Source organism: Saimiri boliviensis, chromosome 5 (assembly GCF_048565385.1).
Source record: "Saimiri boliviensis isolate mSaiBol1 chromosome 5, mSaiBol1.pri, whole genome shotgun sequence".
Classification (NCBI taxonomy): Eukaryota; Metazoa; Chordata; class Mammalia; order Primates; family Cebidae; genus Saimiri; species Saimiri boliviensis.
The window spans coordinates 6,716,273-6,731,834 of record NC_133453.1 but is presented as its reverse complement, the minus strand read 5'-3'; the positions used below and the strand labels follow the sequence as shown (position 1 = coordinate 6,731,834).

General features: G+C 50.8%; 1 protein-coding gene across 3 annotated transcripts in view; it reads left to right on the top strand.

Moving 5' to 3' along the window:
- The first annotated feature begins 233 nt into the window (after window positions 1-233).
- SH3BP4 (SH3 domain binding protein 4) overlaps window positions 234-15,562 on the top strand; it is a 102,273-nt gene continuing 86,944 nt past the window's right edge. For 2 of the 3 annotated variants that reach the window (XM_039470029.2, XM_074398819.1), the window contains exon 1: window positions 234-427. The gene's annotated coding sequence lies outside the window, so the exon portion shown is untranslated. Of the gene's footprint in view, window positions 428-862; window positions 1,023-15,562 lie in introns of those variants that run through there. The other variant, XM_074398823.1, reaches the window with a different exon arrangement.

The following is a 15,562-nucleotide window of genomic DNA, read 5'->3' as shown; positions in this document are numbered from 1 at the left end:
CTGGCCGGCGCCGCGCGGAGGGAGAGGAGGAGGCGCCGAGGCTGCATCCCCGCGGGGACCCGGAGCCGCGGCACCACCCCCAGCCTGCCCCACGCTGGCGGCCTCGGGCTGCCGCGCCCCGCCCCGCCCCTCTCCCGAGGCCCCGCCCCTGCGGGGGACCCCCCTCCCCATCCGCGGCCGCCGCTCGGGTCCCGGCCCCGCCCCCCGCGCCCCCGCCCCGCCCCGCCCCCGCCCCGGCGCGGGACCACCCTCCGCCCGCCGAGGCGGGGGCCCTGCGCGCCCGGCACTCTCGGAGGTCCGGGCCCCTTTCCGCCAGCGCTGCCACGGTCGCCGTGAGTCCCGCGGAGCCGCGCGCGTCCCCGGCTGGGCCGAGCCGCCGGCCGACGAGCGGAGCCTCAGGAGACCGCCGGGACGCCATGCGAGCCAGGTAGGCAGGCGGCGGCGGGGAGCGCCCCGGGCGGCGGGGCCCTGGGGGTCGTGCTGCGGGCGTTGCACGCCGCCGGGGGTGCCGATCCTGCCCCTGCCGCCGTAGTTCGGGGATGCGGGGTGCCCGGGCGTGGCGGGCGCGGAGCGGCTTCAGGGAAGCCTCGCGCGCTCCTCGCCGCTCCCCCGGGCGCTCGGGTCGCCCCGGTGCTGGCGGGCGGGGGGCAGGGCCCGGGGTTCCGGGCACCGAGGAGCTCTCGGAGCCCCCGGCGTGCACTCGGGCCGACCCCCAACCCCGGCTCTGGCCACTTCCCGGCGGGCGGCCCTGTAGGGTGGCCTCCCTGGGCAACCCGACGCGTCCTCGGGGGCGAATGGGCGGGCGCGCTCGGCTGGCGGGGGCCGCGGGGGCCGAGGGAGGGCGTGGAAGGGTCAGGGCGCCCCCCTCGCGCGGCGCTGGGGAGCAGGGAAGGACGCGCGGTCTCCCGTTAAACTTGTTGGTGACAATGCATATTTCAACTTCTTCGGAGATCCCTCCTGTGAGGATGAAATTGAAAACTCCGGTTTCTGGCTTGGCGATCGTGTGACCGAGCAGCCGCGAGGTGACAGCGCCGGCGCCCCAGGGGTGGGGACCGGCTGGGATAGAGGCGCGTTGTTCTCTGAGCGATGTTTACCGAGAAGCCCGATCCGCGGCTGAGGGTGTGTGTGTCTGTTGGGACCCCAACCCTGGGTCCCGCGGCTCCTAGCCCGGGGCCTGCGGTGTAGACGGGGCTGGGGGACAGGCCCAGCTGGCCCTGGCCGGGTGTCGGGCACCCAGAGATACCACGCGGGAGGAGCCTCGGGAGAGCCGCCGGGCTCTGGGAGCAGAGGGTCGTGGAACCTGAAGGATCAATGAAATTTTCTGAAAAATCTCATTGCGAGATTGTATTTTCTGCTTATTCTTTCCAAGTTAGTAGGCAGATTGGAACCATAGAATGTATCCGTGATAATAATAAAGTTCGCACAACTTTTGTTATGATTACAGAAACAATGTGTGCTCAGGGCAGAAAGCTAAAGAAATAAACAGCAAACGGTAAAAAAATCCCCAGTCCCACAGTTTGTACCAGCCTTGTCACAGCCTCGCAGATTGGAACCTTAAGTTAGACTGAAGCCATTCTCGCCTAAACCAGAGAATCCGTGAATGCAGACTCCCCTTCCCACCCTTGTGAGGAGCTCTGAGCTCCAAAGTTTGGGTTTTTTTCCGTGCTTCCTACCCGAGCAGAGTCTCTGCTGGCCACGAGTCCCCTTCCCTGTGGGCTGGGGTTTTCCTTGAGATCTGTGGTCCGGATGGAATGATGAGAGAGGCCTGGAGCCTCACCGCCCTCTGTGGTTTTGGTTCCTTGCCTTGTAAAAATCAAGGTAATGATTCTCAATCTGCTTCTCAGGCCACCATAAAAATTAATGGGTGGTTTGCAGAGTGTTTTGACATCCGTGGATGGACAGCGGCTGTACTTTAAGGTGCTGGGGAACATTTTGCTGCTCCACATTGCAGTGGACATCCAGTATATTAGGCTGCGTTTCACCTGGCCGTCCTGCCCAGGAAATAGACTCCAGGAATGTCCAGTGGAGCCCTGAGGACAATATTCCTGGTTCCCTGCTCGGTGCCCTCGGGACTGGGTCAAATCCCTCAAAGTGGGAAGCTTGGGAGGAGCCTCCGTTCTCAAATTCCCCTCCCCCACCTCTGCTTTGTGCGAGTAGGCGAATTTCTTAAAGTAAGGGGGCAGTGATATTTAGGCGGGGCCCCTCATTGCCCACTGCCTGATGTTTGTGGGTCTGTGGAATGCCCAGGCCGTGCTTATCCAAGAGAACAGTTAGTTCTGGCAGGACGTGTAAGCTGAACAAACCTGGCTTCCTAGGGATTTGTATGGCTCACTTGTTTACTAAATGAACAATGACCGGCTGCAGAGAAGCCCAGGACACTTCTATGAGCTTTATTATTTTTTTCCTGTTGTCCCAAGACTACACTTTAGTGATCTTATAAAACGATGAATAAGAACCCAAGCCATTTGTTAATTCCGGGTACCAAAGACCCAGGTGGGGAGAGGTGCTTCACAGCAAGCCTCTTATCCCCAAAGCCGATGCGCCCCTCCAACAACGACGTCATCAGTGTAGAAGATCCTCTTTCTGTAACAATTTGTCATTTGATAGTTTCATTTTTTAAATTGTGGTTCCCACCAGCATGTGGATCTGACCAAGCTCTGTCTAGTTGCAGATCACAGCTCAAGCCTGGGTTTTGGAAAGACCCAGAAAGTGGGCTGAAAAAATTGCTGATAAAGTGTCCTTCACCAGGTGCCTTGTCTGTTACTGTACTGTGCTCTTAATTTTCTCTGTGGAGAAAGCACCTTCGGGGATTTTCTCCTTTGCTCTTGTTGGCTAATCCGGCAGCCCGGAATTATTTCCCTCTGGGCTGCTTGAATAGACTTTCTTATTCTAATGCTGTTGGGTTCTAGTCTGATCCTAAGATATGCGAATGGTGAATGTGGTTTACGCCCTTGAGTCCTGGGAGGTGTTCCTGGTTTTAAATCCTGGAATCCTGGCCAGTTAAGAGCCCTTGGTTCCCCCAAAATTGCGTGGGAGGTGTGTGCTTTCTCTTCCTGGGGAGCTTCTTATGGAGCCCTTGACCCAAACAAGGTGAAGAGCTCCAGAGTGCGGCCCCTGCAGACCTCGTCCCTGGCTCCGGGCAGACCTCCCAGCTCCCTGTTTCAGGTACTAGCCTGTTTTGACCGTGTAGGAGCTGCTGTTTACAACTGCCCAGCCATGTGCATTTCCCTTAGCTTTATTATTTTCGAATTCCACACCGAAATTGGGCTCTGTTGTGATTTTTCATCTGAAAATTGGAGTCAGGCCCCTGGGACATTTCCCAAGGCCCTGGAGGTGGACATCAGGTCTTCTTTGTTTCGAGGTCGCTGCCTGACAACCAGGAATCCAAAAAGGTCACCGAGTGCTAAATAGAATTCTCAGAGAGTGCTCCGGTCAGCTTTGCTCCTGGCCAGGATCGAGCCTCAGGCCACATGGGGTTTCCACACAGCTTCTGGGGAGCTGGGCTGGATCTCTGGGCTCCCCAGCTATTGGCCCAAAGGAAGTCTCACATTCTGCCACCACCCTGTGGAGCAGCGGCAGAAAAGTAATTCATCTAGCCCCCAAACGGCCAGGGAACAATCCAGCCACTTGATTCGGTATGTTCCTGGAAGCCGAAACCAGCACCTCGGTGGGCCCTGAGGGCATCCACGGGTTACATAACTCAGCACCTGATGCCTGTGACCTCGCTACGGGAAAAAAGTCTCAATAATCAGTCTTTGGAAGGAGAGGGAGTACAGAATGTACTTGAGAAAGAAAGGCTGTGTGTAGTGTTTTAAGAAGGGTAAAATCCCACGTGGAACATCACAGCCTCCCATCTTCCAGGTGAACACTGCCTCCTGAAGACATCAGGAAGCGTGTCCAGCTGAGGAAGTACAATTACTGTACTGAAGTCCTCTAATTAGCTTTAGATTTGGGGTATTTTGAGGGATGGGAATAGGTATCACTCGTTGAGGGCTTACCGTATTCTAAACCCCATGCGTGCACATTTGAATCCTCATGAAAACCACCAGGGGTTCCATTTTACAGGGAAGCTAGGAGAATTTAAGAAACTCCTTCAACCTTGGCGTTTAATGAGTGCTTGAGTGGGATTTGAACCTGGATCTGTCCAAGTCCAGAGCTTTTCATCACATCTCCCAGGGTGCTGAAATTAAAGAAACAAACGGCTGTCAGTCACACTTTGCTCCTGAAGATACAGGCATGCAAATAGCAGGGAGCCAGCCTCCCTCACACAATTAGAAAATAGCTTGTTCTCTGAAGGTGATGAAGTCTTTAAAACCTGTGAAGCCTTCCCAGCCTGAATGGAAGGCAGCCATTTTCCACGTTTGTTCTGAAGCCCTCATCCCGTCGCCAGGGTGAAGCATGATTTATTGGGAAGATTGTGACTTTGAAGTTGGGATAACTCAGACAGGATTTGGTAAGACATCTTTTTCTTGTCCTGTGAAAAGATGGTGTTTGGGCACATGAGGTCACTAGAATAAGATTAAGATTATAGGAAGGCTGTTAAGTAAATGTACAAAAAGGCTTCTACCTTCCTCTTTGAGATTATTCTTATCTGCTCAATAAAAGCTTGTCTCAGGAGAGCTCTCTTTGCTGAGACCAGTTACCAACTCTTCTGAAGAGATCGAAAAGAATACCTCCTTTGAAAGGATTTTGTGGTTCCAAGTTTTTATTAAATCACGCCCCCCACAGTCCTGCATAACTGAGGAAAACCCTGCCACATTTTTTGTTTTTGTTTTTGCTTTTTTTTTTGAGTTGAGAGTTCTCTGTCATCCAGGCTGGAGTGCAGTGGCTCAATCATAGCTCACTGCAGCCTCCAATTCATGGGCTCATGCAATCCTCCTGCCTCAGCCTCCTGAGTAGCTGGAACTACTCAGGTGCGCACCAGCACACCCTGCTAATTTTTTTTGTTTTATTCCTGTAGAAATGGTGTCATGCTATGTTGTCCAGGCTAGTCTTGGACTCCTGGTTTCAAGTGATCCTCCAGCCTTGGTCTCCCAAAGCACTGGGATTGCAGGTGAGGCACGTTGCCCTGCCCTGCCCCATTTTTATGAGCTACTAAAGTCTGCAGGCCTGAAGGGAGTTTTCCTAGGCCCTCCAATTGTAGGAGGCCCCTGAGCTCATAGTGTGCTGGTAAACCTGCTCTCCGAGGAAAAAGCAGAGACTTGATTGCAGCATCCGCTAATCTCTGTGATGTAAATACTCTCACCATGGCTAATTTCTTTGTGGTTTTTTTTTTTTTTTTTTTTTTTTTTTGAGTCTTGCTCCATCGCCCAGGCTGGAGTGCAGTGGCGCTGTCTCGGCCCACTGCAACCTCTGCCTCACAAGTTCAAGCGATTCTCCTGCTTCAGCCTCCTGAGTAGCTGGGACTACAGGCGTCTGCCCCCATGCCCAGCTAATTTTTATATTTTTAGTAGAGACCAGCTTCCCCATGTTGACCAGGCTGGTCTCAAACTCCTGACCTCAGGTGATCCTCCTGCCTTGGCCTACCAAAGCGCTGGGATTGTAGTTGTGAGCCACCGTGCCCAGCCTGGTTTCAAACTGCCAGTTAGGGCTGGCAACATTACTAGATGGTAACAATCTGTGTGAGCCCATAAGAGCTGGGTCCTGCTCACCGTTCATTGTGCCGAGCCCACCCCCCGCTTCGGCTTCCCTTAGCCCCATCACTTAATGAAAGAAATCGTGGCCTCACTTCTGCTTGCTCCATGTCTGCCTGGGAGCAGTGCTGAAAAAGGATTTGGGTGCTACTGAGTAACCGAATTTGGACAGCAAGAGTAGAAGGCTTCAAAACTCAGGCCTCATTTTAAAATCACCCGGGAGCTTAAAAAAACAACAATAAATGTTCCAGGCCCATCCCCAGTTGAATCAGAATGTCTGGGTGTGGGGCCAGACCTCTGTAGAGATGGAAAGTTCCCCAGGTGACTGTAACGTATGTCCAGGGTGAACACCCATGTGGTAATGAATTTGTACAAGAAGAAAGTTGGGAAGGCAGTTTGGGGCAGGGCGTGGCAGACCCTGTATTTGAGCCCAAGGAGGTGAGATGTCCCTTGCAGAGCAGGGAATGTGTTTCCTTGAAGCCTCTGGGAGGGTGAGGAAGTGCTGGGCCAGGGGAGGCAGGCGGAGTCCATCTGTCTGTCCTCCTCCAGCTGCCCTTGTCCTGCCCTGGTGAGGTCCACATACTTGTTTAGCTTTGGTTGCTTCTGCTGGTCTAGGGAGGAAAAGGGTCTTCCAGGAAGTTGGGGTTGGGGGTGGTCAGGATGAAGCCAGGCAGACCGCCGTGGGTTGGTGTGCTGTTCTCAGATATTAAAGCAGAGGGCCTTACTGGGACCACCCAGGTGAAGGAAAGAGAACCCCACAGCTCAAGGACCATAGCTGAGCGCTTCATAAGAGTCCTTGAGCCTGGGCGCACACATAAGCCGATTATTTTTTCTCCATCATAATTAGCAGTAAAATTATTTTAAAGTGTGAGAGCTTTCTTTGGAGGCAGTAAGCATGTGGGAGGGAAACGCCATTCAACTTCAGAGCCAGCCTTGGTGAGCAGGGGTGGGACTGGGGAGAGACACATGAGGCCCCTGGGTGCAGGATTCAAGGAGGTACTCGCTCTGGGTGGTGTCCTGCAGGCCAGGGGAAGGCTGTTTGCAGGGGGCAGGGGGAGCCCTGTGCTCACTTTGTTAGAGTTGGGCGGTGAGTATGGAAGAGCTCACACGTGGGAACCCAATGTGAAGAGCAGGGGCTGGGATCACACTGCTGGGTCACCCCCTGCCGGGGCAGGAAGGCTAAGGGGGGATCCAGTGAAGGAGCAGCTGGGATAGAAGAATAAGTATCCTGCGTGGCCCTGAAGCCAAGGAGGAGAAAGTTGGGGGTACGCGGAGAGGGGGTTGAGAGCTCAAACAGACAGGACAGTTCTGGGTCCATCATGTGGAGAGGACTTACGAACAGGACTGGAACCCTGTCACCGTGGTAGTGGAGAAACTCCTACAACAGAAGAAATAGCACAGGGCAGAGGCCACACAGAAGAATGTCGGTGATAAAAGAAGTTGTATTTGATGGTGTGGAGATAGGGCTGGAGGGAGCCAGGGGTGGGTCAGAGGGACTGGGATTCTAGCAGGCGTGGAGAATTCTCCTCGGGCACTGGGGAGTGGCTGCAGATACTGAGAGGGAAGCACTGGGTGTGAAGAGCTGATCACCAGGAGCAGCTGGTGAAGAGACCTTCCCCAGATGCTTTTTCAGATAGCACATTTGCAACTTTTTCCCACTAGCCTTTGTGGAGGGCTGGCCAGGGGGCCCATTTGCCTTTAAGACACAACTCACCGACTCACTTGCTCTTTCAGGCCCAGTCCACCCTCCCTTCTCAGACAAACCTGAGTGACCCTGCACCTGTGTCTGCCTGTGTCATGGCTTTCTTAGCTGACATCCGCCTAGGCAGGGCACTGCTTGGGGGCAGTTGCGTTTTATTATCTCTGCATCCTCCATACACAAGAGCCCCTCAGACACCATGCCCAGTGCATGAAAGAGCTGGCCTCTGCCAGAGAGGCTGGCCGAGGTAAAGGCTTAGGCTGGTGACTTCATACAGCCGTGTAGTGACAACTCCAATATTCTCTTCTTGACATCTTGGCAGTGTAAACCTTACAATATATGATAGAAGTAATCCTCCCTATGAATAATAACCAGCTTACTTATAAATACTGTCAAGTGGCCATCCCCAGCGTGCTGTGCAATTTAATTTTTAATTCAGGTAGGTTTACCTCACCTTTGTTTACCCATTTTCCACTGTTGCCCTTTATAAGAGGATTTTATTTTATTTTTTGAGATGGAGTCTCGCTCTGTTGCCCATGCTGGAGTGCAATGACATGATCTTGGCTTGCTGCAACCTCTGCCTCCCGGGTTCAAGTGATTCTCCTGCCTCAGCCCCCCAAGTAGCTGGGATTACAGGCACATGCCACCATGCCTGGCTAATTTTTGTGTTTTTAGTAGAGACGCGGTTTCAGCATGTTGGCCAGGCTGGTCTTGAACTCCTGACCTTAGTTGATCTGCCGGCCTTGGCCTCCCAAAGTGCTGGTATCACAGGCGTGAGCCACCGCGCCCGGCGAGGATTTGATTTTTTAATAGCGTTAAGATACTAAGAGGTAAATGGAGTATTCTTAAAATGCATGTGCACTTAAGCATTTTTAAATCGCCCTAACAATCATAGTTGATGGACAAGTGCCATCAAATATTTGTATGTGTCCTGTGCATAAATGAAAAATAAGGGTACAGCGTTCAGATCGAACTGAAAGTAATGACTGGAACTGATGTGATACTTGTACATAGTTCATGTGCAAAGTGGTAAATAAACATACAGTCGTGGTTCTTACTGCTGTGGGTCTGGTCTCACTTTTCCTTACCCCTATCCCAAATGCCCCCTGGAGAAAGTTGCGTTTTCGTTTTTCTCTCGTGGTTTCAGAAATCGGTATTTAAGATGTTTATAAGAGGAATGACCTGCAGCCATTGTATCACCTTTACAGTGTGGAACAAGACCATCAACAGAGGTTTAAATTTTGGTCCCATTTCAGGCCCCTGTGAGGGGGCGCTGACTCTGGGTGATATCAGGAAATCAGGCACCGGCTTCTCATCAAAAACAGAATCCCAAGAGTTCACTTAGTGCACATTTTTGCTTATACGTGTATTTTACCAGTGCCACCTGTGATTTTCAGAATTGCTAGATTAGGGGAAAGCAGACGCTACTGTTTGGGGCCATGTGCACACACACTTGAAATGCTCGGTCCCACGTGCACACACACTTGAAATGCTCAGTTGCACTGTCACACAGGATTTCTCCGTGGTTTCGGTTGCTTCCCAGATTTGCTGGCCTTTTCCCTGTGTCAAGCACCGAAACACGTTCTGTTTACAGCTGTTTCTTGTAAATCAATCAAATACGAAAACAGCCCGATCTGTTAAACTGAATGTCGTCCTGGGGAAGAAAATCCTTAGTAAGAATCTCATGGCTCACTATCATGTTCTTGTAACAGTGTTTTTTGTTTCCCAGCCTTTGTCGGTGAAACATAGCTGGAATGGTGTTTTCACAGACTGGAATATGAGAAGTTCCTTTTTCCAGTGGCGGCTCCATGGCTCTTTGTGGGGACCTGGTTCATTGCAGGGACATTACAGTGGACATGAGCAGGGGGCGTCTCAGCCCCGCACACCTGTCTGTGTCCAAATATATGGCTTCGCTTCCTGTTATAACCTTGGACACATTTTTGGACTTCTTTGAGGCTCAGCCTCTGATCTGTCAAATGGCGACCACAGTACTTCACTCCTGGAGTTGGGCAGCTTAAATGAGATCACACTGGTAACTGTGGGTTTGGCTGCATCATTGTCCCTGTGTTTATTTTATTTTATTTTATTTTATTTATTTTGAGATGGAGTCTTGCTCTGTCGCCCAGGCTGGAATACAGTGGTGCGACCTCGGCTCCCTGAAACCTCCGCCTCCCAGGTTCAAGTGATTCTCGTGCCTCAGCCTCCCTAGTAGCCGATATTACAGGTGTACGTCACCACCTATGCTCGGCTAATTTTTATGTTTGTGGTAGAGATGGGGTTTCGCTGTGTTGGCCAGCCTGGTCTTGAACTCTCGGCCTCAAGTGATCTGCCCATTGAGGCCTCCCAACGTGCTGGGATTACATGTGTGAGCCACCGTGCCTGGCCTCTTCTTCTTTTTCTTTTTCTTTTTTTTTTAAACAACAACAACAAAAAAAAAACCCTTTCTGCTTATGTATGTTAAATTACTTAATACATTACATGTTTGTACATGCTTGTTTTAGAAACACTAGAAAATGTAAAAGGGAAAAAAATTTACCACTCTGGACACTTTCATATGCATCTTTCAGATATTTTCACTTGGAAATACAGAGCTTCCAAACAAAAAGGATGAGACAGTGGGTGGTCTTCCCTGTGTACCTGGCACCTAGCAATTTTTTAATAAGTACTTACTGAATGAATACTATGTCCTTTTTTTTTTTTTTTTTTTTTTTGGAGGCTTTTTGAGTCTCATTCTGTCACCGAGGCTGGAGTGCAGTGGTACAATTTCAGCTCACTGCAACTTCTGCCTCCTGAGTTCAAGCAATTCTCCTGCCTCAGCCTCCCTCGTAGCTGGGACTACAGGCACTTGCCACCATGCCTGGCTAATTTTTGTATTTTAGTAGAGATGGGGTTTCATCATGTTGGCCAGGCTGGTCTCGAACTCCTGATCCCAAGTGATCCAGCTGCCTTGGCCTCACAAAGTTCTGGGATTATAGACATGAGCCACCATACCCAGCAATACTATGCATTTAAAAATAGCTTTTTATCTAAAATTGTTGACATCTTTTCAGATCAATACAGATCTGCATCCTCACTTTTCATGTCAGTCCCGTGTAGGTAAGTACCCTGTTTATTTAACAAGTGCTTATGAATAGACACTTCCCAGTTATTTTGAAATTATAAACAACACTGCAATGAACATCTTTTGATATACAGGTTTTTCCATGCATGTGAAGTTTCTCCTTGGAATGAATCTTTTACTTTCATAGTGCTTAAAATCTATGAAAAACTTCTAATTATATTAATCGTTGGGTGACTGTATAATTACCGTACAGAAAAGCACCTCAAAGGGGAATCACTTTGGGAAGAGTTCCTGAATCCGTTATATAAAACTTGGTGAGCTTTAAGGGCACCCTCACCCGTCCCCATCCCTTTTGGGGAAATTGCTTTCTGTTTCTCCAGATCCTTACCTGCTTTGCGTCCTGCGCTTTTGGAGTGGGAGGTTGGCTCAGCAGGAAGTGTGGATGCCCTAAGCGCGTACTTCCATTTTAGGGTGGACACATATATGCCAGCTTCAGAAATGTTTAACATCTGGGAGCAGCTGTGTGTCCTAGAGCCCAGGAGGTATTTCTGTTGGGAGGTGTTCAGGGCCCACTACCTCCTAGAAGGAGATGAGTGATGGTTTTCATGCGTTCAGCTTCGGAACTGTCATTGCAAGCTTCTCCAGGGTCATGTCATCATGGGCGTCCGGAGTGATTTTGCAGCTGCGTCACTTGATCAGCTGTGACAAGACAGACTGCAGTTGGATCTGGCATCTGGTAAAAGCACAGACGTGGTTTTCAGGACCTCTGGGTTCACTAAGGGGAGAGTTCCTCATTCCTCCTGCTGATGGCAAGACTGTAATTTGGATGTTTGCGGTCTGGTGTCGCAAGCTCTCTTTCTGGCAAGAGAGGAAAACTAATTTATGGGTGGAATATTTTTTGGCCTGTCTCCTGTGCATAGTTTTGCAGAGGGGCCTGGCTGCCTCCTCAGGTCTTGGCACCATGGTATTTGTGAGTCATCCACCGATAGGTAACATGAGGCAACATTTTGGGGCTTTATGAAACCCCAGCTAGGCGGGTAAGGGACTCGTGGGTATTCCCAGGATGCCCTGAGGGCTGCCTGGAAGCAGGAGACTGTCCAGGAGTTCTGGTTTTTTGTTCTGACTTCGGGGGACACCTTCAGGAGGCTGGGCGGGGCCGACATCAAGCCTGAGAGCTGATGCGTTTTCTAACTCTCTGGGACACGGTATTGGCTCTTTCCCTCTTCTCGTTCACCCTTGTTTAACTTTAACTCATTTTAATCCCTTGACTCACTGCTGAGCCCCTCTGTCTGCCAGGTGGGGAAGACAGATGAGGAGCCCACCAAACGCAGCGGCCGCACAGGGAGTTCGCTGGCCAGCAGGGGAGAAACGACATGAAAGTGCACTAGGAGAAAGGTCAGAGGTTGTATTGGGGGTCAGGACAGGCTCCCCAAAGAAGCCCCACTAAGTAGGGGGGGCACCTGAAGAATGAGCAGGCCAGAAACTGTATGGGTACCCAGAGAGATATATGTGGGCTGTGGGTTGGTGGGTTCTGGGCAGGGTGGCTTGGTGAGTCCAAGGAACCAAAAGAGGGCCGTAGTGAGACCTCCTTCCTGAGAGCACCTGGGAGGGATTCCTGGGCAGGTCGCTGGATCGGACAGGTACTTCTGCGCTTCCCCAGCTTTGAACTTGTATCTCAGGGCACTGAGAAGACACAATGAGTTGTGTAAACACAACTTGAAAGGGGCCGAGTGACCTGGCTGAGGGTAGGGGGGGGGTTCCCTGACACAGGAGGTGACTCATCCGTCATCGTGGCCTGGCAGGGAGGTGACTCTGCACACTACATCCTGTCCCAGACCCCCTTCTTCACAGCCCTGGCACTGCGTGTGGCAGAGTCAGGCTCCCTGCCCAGTGCTCCCATGACCCCACAGGTGACCCACATGTGGTACTTCTCCCTCCTGGCATGCTGTGAGGTTCTTAGAAAATTGTCTCCTGATTAACCACCCGGTACAGCTTTTAAAAGTTACATTACCCAAAACAACACTTCAGAAACTAAGCTGACAGTTGAATCATTAAAGGAGCCACAGCATTCTTTCATCCCAGAGAGAAAAAAGGTGTTGAGGAAGAGGAGCTTGTCCAGTGAAAACCACATCAGAGGCGCCTGGCGAGAGACCGGGCATCAGTGCACCTCTCCCTGGTCAGCTGAGTCCTTGATCTCCCCGGCTGTGCCCCTCAGGGAAGGTCAGTGGACAGGATGTGTCCTGGCTGTAACTGTAAGTTTCTGAAACTTGCAGGGCTGGGTGGTCAGACTCCTGACAGCCACCGTCCCTGCTCCCCGATGAGCTGCTGAGTTTACTGACCAATCCAGAGAGATTTCTGTGTTGAACCCACATTAACCTGGCTAATCCCATCTCTTCTGTGAAAACTTGAATACAACCTTCGGCTCCAATAGGAAAACCAGCTGTCCTCAACTTGCTCAGAGGAAAACCATTAGTTTTTCAGGGTGTAAAGGAAATAGTGAAAAGCTGGGAAGTGATGTCATAAGCACTGATTTCTTTTTTTTTTTTTTTGGCATTAGTGAAATTGTCTAGAAATTGGTTGCTTGCGAAATTGAGAGTTGGGTTGTTATTCTGGGAGGATGGGGGTTATTTTCATGAGCAGGAACGTGGGTGGAATAGCAGTGATTCCCACAGCGACCCTGTGTTGGAGGGCTGAGACTAACAGGTGAGTAACATTCGGGACAAAATTCCACTGTACTGCTCCGCCGATGATGGACAATTAGGCGTAATGGGAAACACATGTGCGAGTATGACTTTGACTACGTCAAGTTGCTCATGGTTGTCCTCTTGTGCTACTGGGAATTGCAAATAGGCAACGCGGTAGAGCTTGCAAAATAGGGTCTGAAAGGGAATGTACAAAAATAACAATGTTGTCTGGGTTGAGGTTTGGCCTGGCGAGTTTCGGGCTGGTCATCTCTCACCCAACCACACCTCCATTCCTCCCATTGTCTTTAAGGAAACTGTAAATTGTAAATACTTTGGGAGAAAAGCGGAGGAAGAGGCTGGGCGCAGCGGCTCACGTCTGTAGTCCCAACACTTTGGGAGGCTGAGGTGGGTGGATCACTTGAGGTCAGGAGTTCAAGATCAGCCTGGCCAATATGGTGAAACCCCATCGTTAGTAAAAATACAAAATTAGCTGGGCATGGTGGCAGGCACGTAATCCCAGCTACTAGAGAGGCTGAGGCATGAGAATAGCTTGAACCCAGGCGGTGGATGTTGCAGTGAGCCGAGATTGCACCATTGCACTCTAGCCTGGGCAACCAGAGTTAAATTCTGCCAAAAAAAAAAAAAAAAGGGAGATGGTAGCTAAAATTTGTAAAAATTTGTAAAGCAGCTACAGGCAGTCACTGTACTAGGTTCTTTCACTACTTCCTTAATCCTCGGGAAAACCCATTAGAGTAAATGGTTTTGTTTCCGTTTTATGCTGATGAAACTAAAGCCAAGAACATAATTTAATGTGTCTGTGAACACAGCAAGTATCTGAAATACCAGGCAGTAAATCTTGTGTGTGGCACTTAGGTCTGCATATTAACTAAGGGGAATTAGGGATACGAGGCACTGGCATGTTACGTTTAATTTCCTGTGAACTCTATTCTGCATTTGAGGAGCCTGTAATTTTGACATCCTTTTGACTCTCTAATATTCCTCTGAATTATAAGGGTCTTTGGAAACTTTGGAAATAGTTATTTTCATCGATGGCAAATAGTCCTGGTGTCAAACTAACGTGAACATTGCCTGTCTGGCAGAAAATGTATAAAAGCTTTGCTTAATTAAGCTAACATTATTCTTGATAATGGAAATACTAAAAGTATGTAATCCTACTTTGCTAACTAATCATGTTTATGTATTCCCTCTTTCAGATTCTTGTTTGGTGTTCATGCATAACACACATATATAGTACTTAACAGTAATAATAGTAACAGAATAGGGCTGGATGCCATCCTGTGTTTTCAGCACTTTACAACCTTATAGCACATAGGGGAGGGACTTCTACTGGCTCTGTTAACAGATGGGGAAACTGAGGCACAGGGGGGTTTAGGGACTTTTGTGAGCTGGGACATGCAGAAGCCAGGAGTTAAGTCCAGGCTGTCTCAACCATGACACTGTTCTGCCAGGTCTCGATTCCAGGGTGAACAAGCTGCTTAACTGGGGCCAGACTGGGGAGCATGATGGGGCTGTGCTGTGGGAGGTGGGGAATCTGAGGTCCCAGATGAGATGTGAGAGTGGGCAGGAGTTTGCCAGGTGGGTAGTCAGGAGGATGAGCTCAGACTTACAGCAGGAGCCACGACTTGGAGGATGAGGGGAAGGCCCTAACACCAAGAGGGCGTGAAGTTGGGGTCTCACCACTGCACCCTGACACATGGGCTCCCCATCTTCCCTGCCTGCTTGGAGTCTCCTGCAGCAGTCCTCGACCTTCCAGCCCTGGGGCTTCTGCTGCACCCTTGCACTTCCCTAAGTGGTACTGGAGCTGTGCTCGTTGCAACAAGGAATTCTTCTCATGGCTCCATATCCATGTTGGGGTTCCTCTTTCTCCTTCCTCTCTGGCTCCCCAAGTTCTTGGTGCTCACCTCTGCACAGACAGGTGTCACTGAAGCCCCTCACCCAGAGACCGGGAGATGCTGAGTCCTGCTTTGGGAGGTGTGGCACAGGGGCAGCCACGGCAGACCCTTGGTGGAAATGATCAGAGCCAGGATCCCTGCCACCCTGAGCGGTGGATGCTGCAGAGATGGCTCTTTATGCCTGAGAAGCTTGCCCTCAGGTATCTGTACTTTGCAGGGCTTTTCTGATTGGCCATTATGTGTTCGTCTAAGAAGTAGTGCAGGACAGGAAGCTTCCACCCAGATGGTGAAGGCACCTGCTGGGTTTCCTGCCACCTGTGGAGAAGCCCGCTCCTTCCCTTGCTCAGGTGAGGGTGACCACACCTAGGTCCACCTGGTTCTGCCAACCAGCCCATAGCAGTTGGAATGAAGGGAGCAGCTGGGCTGTAGCCAGGTGGTCAGGGATCTGGTCAGCTCAGTGGTAGCAATGATAATAGATGGAGTGTCCTAGGATTTCCCCTTTGGAAATCTGAACTCTACTCAGAGGGAATGTTTATTAGTAGCAATATCAGTAGACTCATGAGGTGGGGATT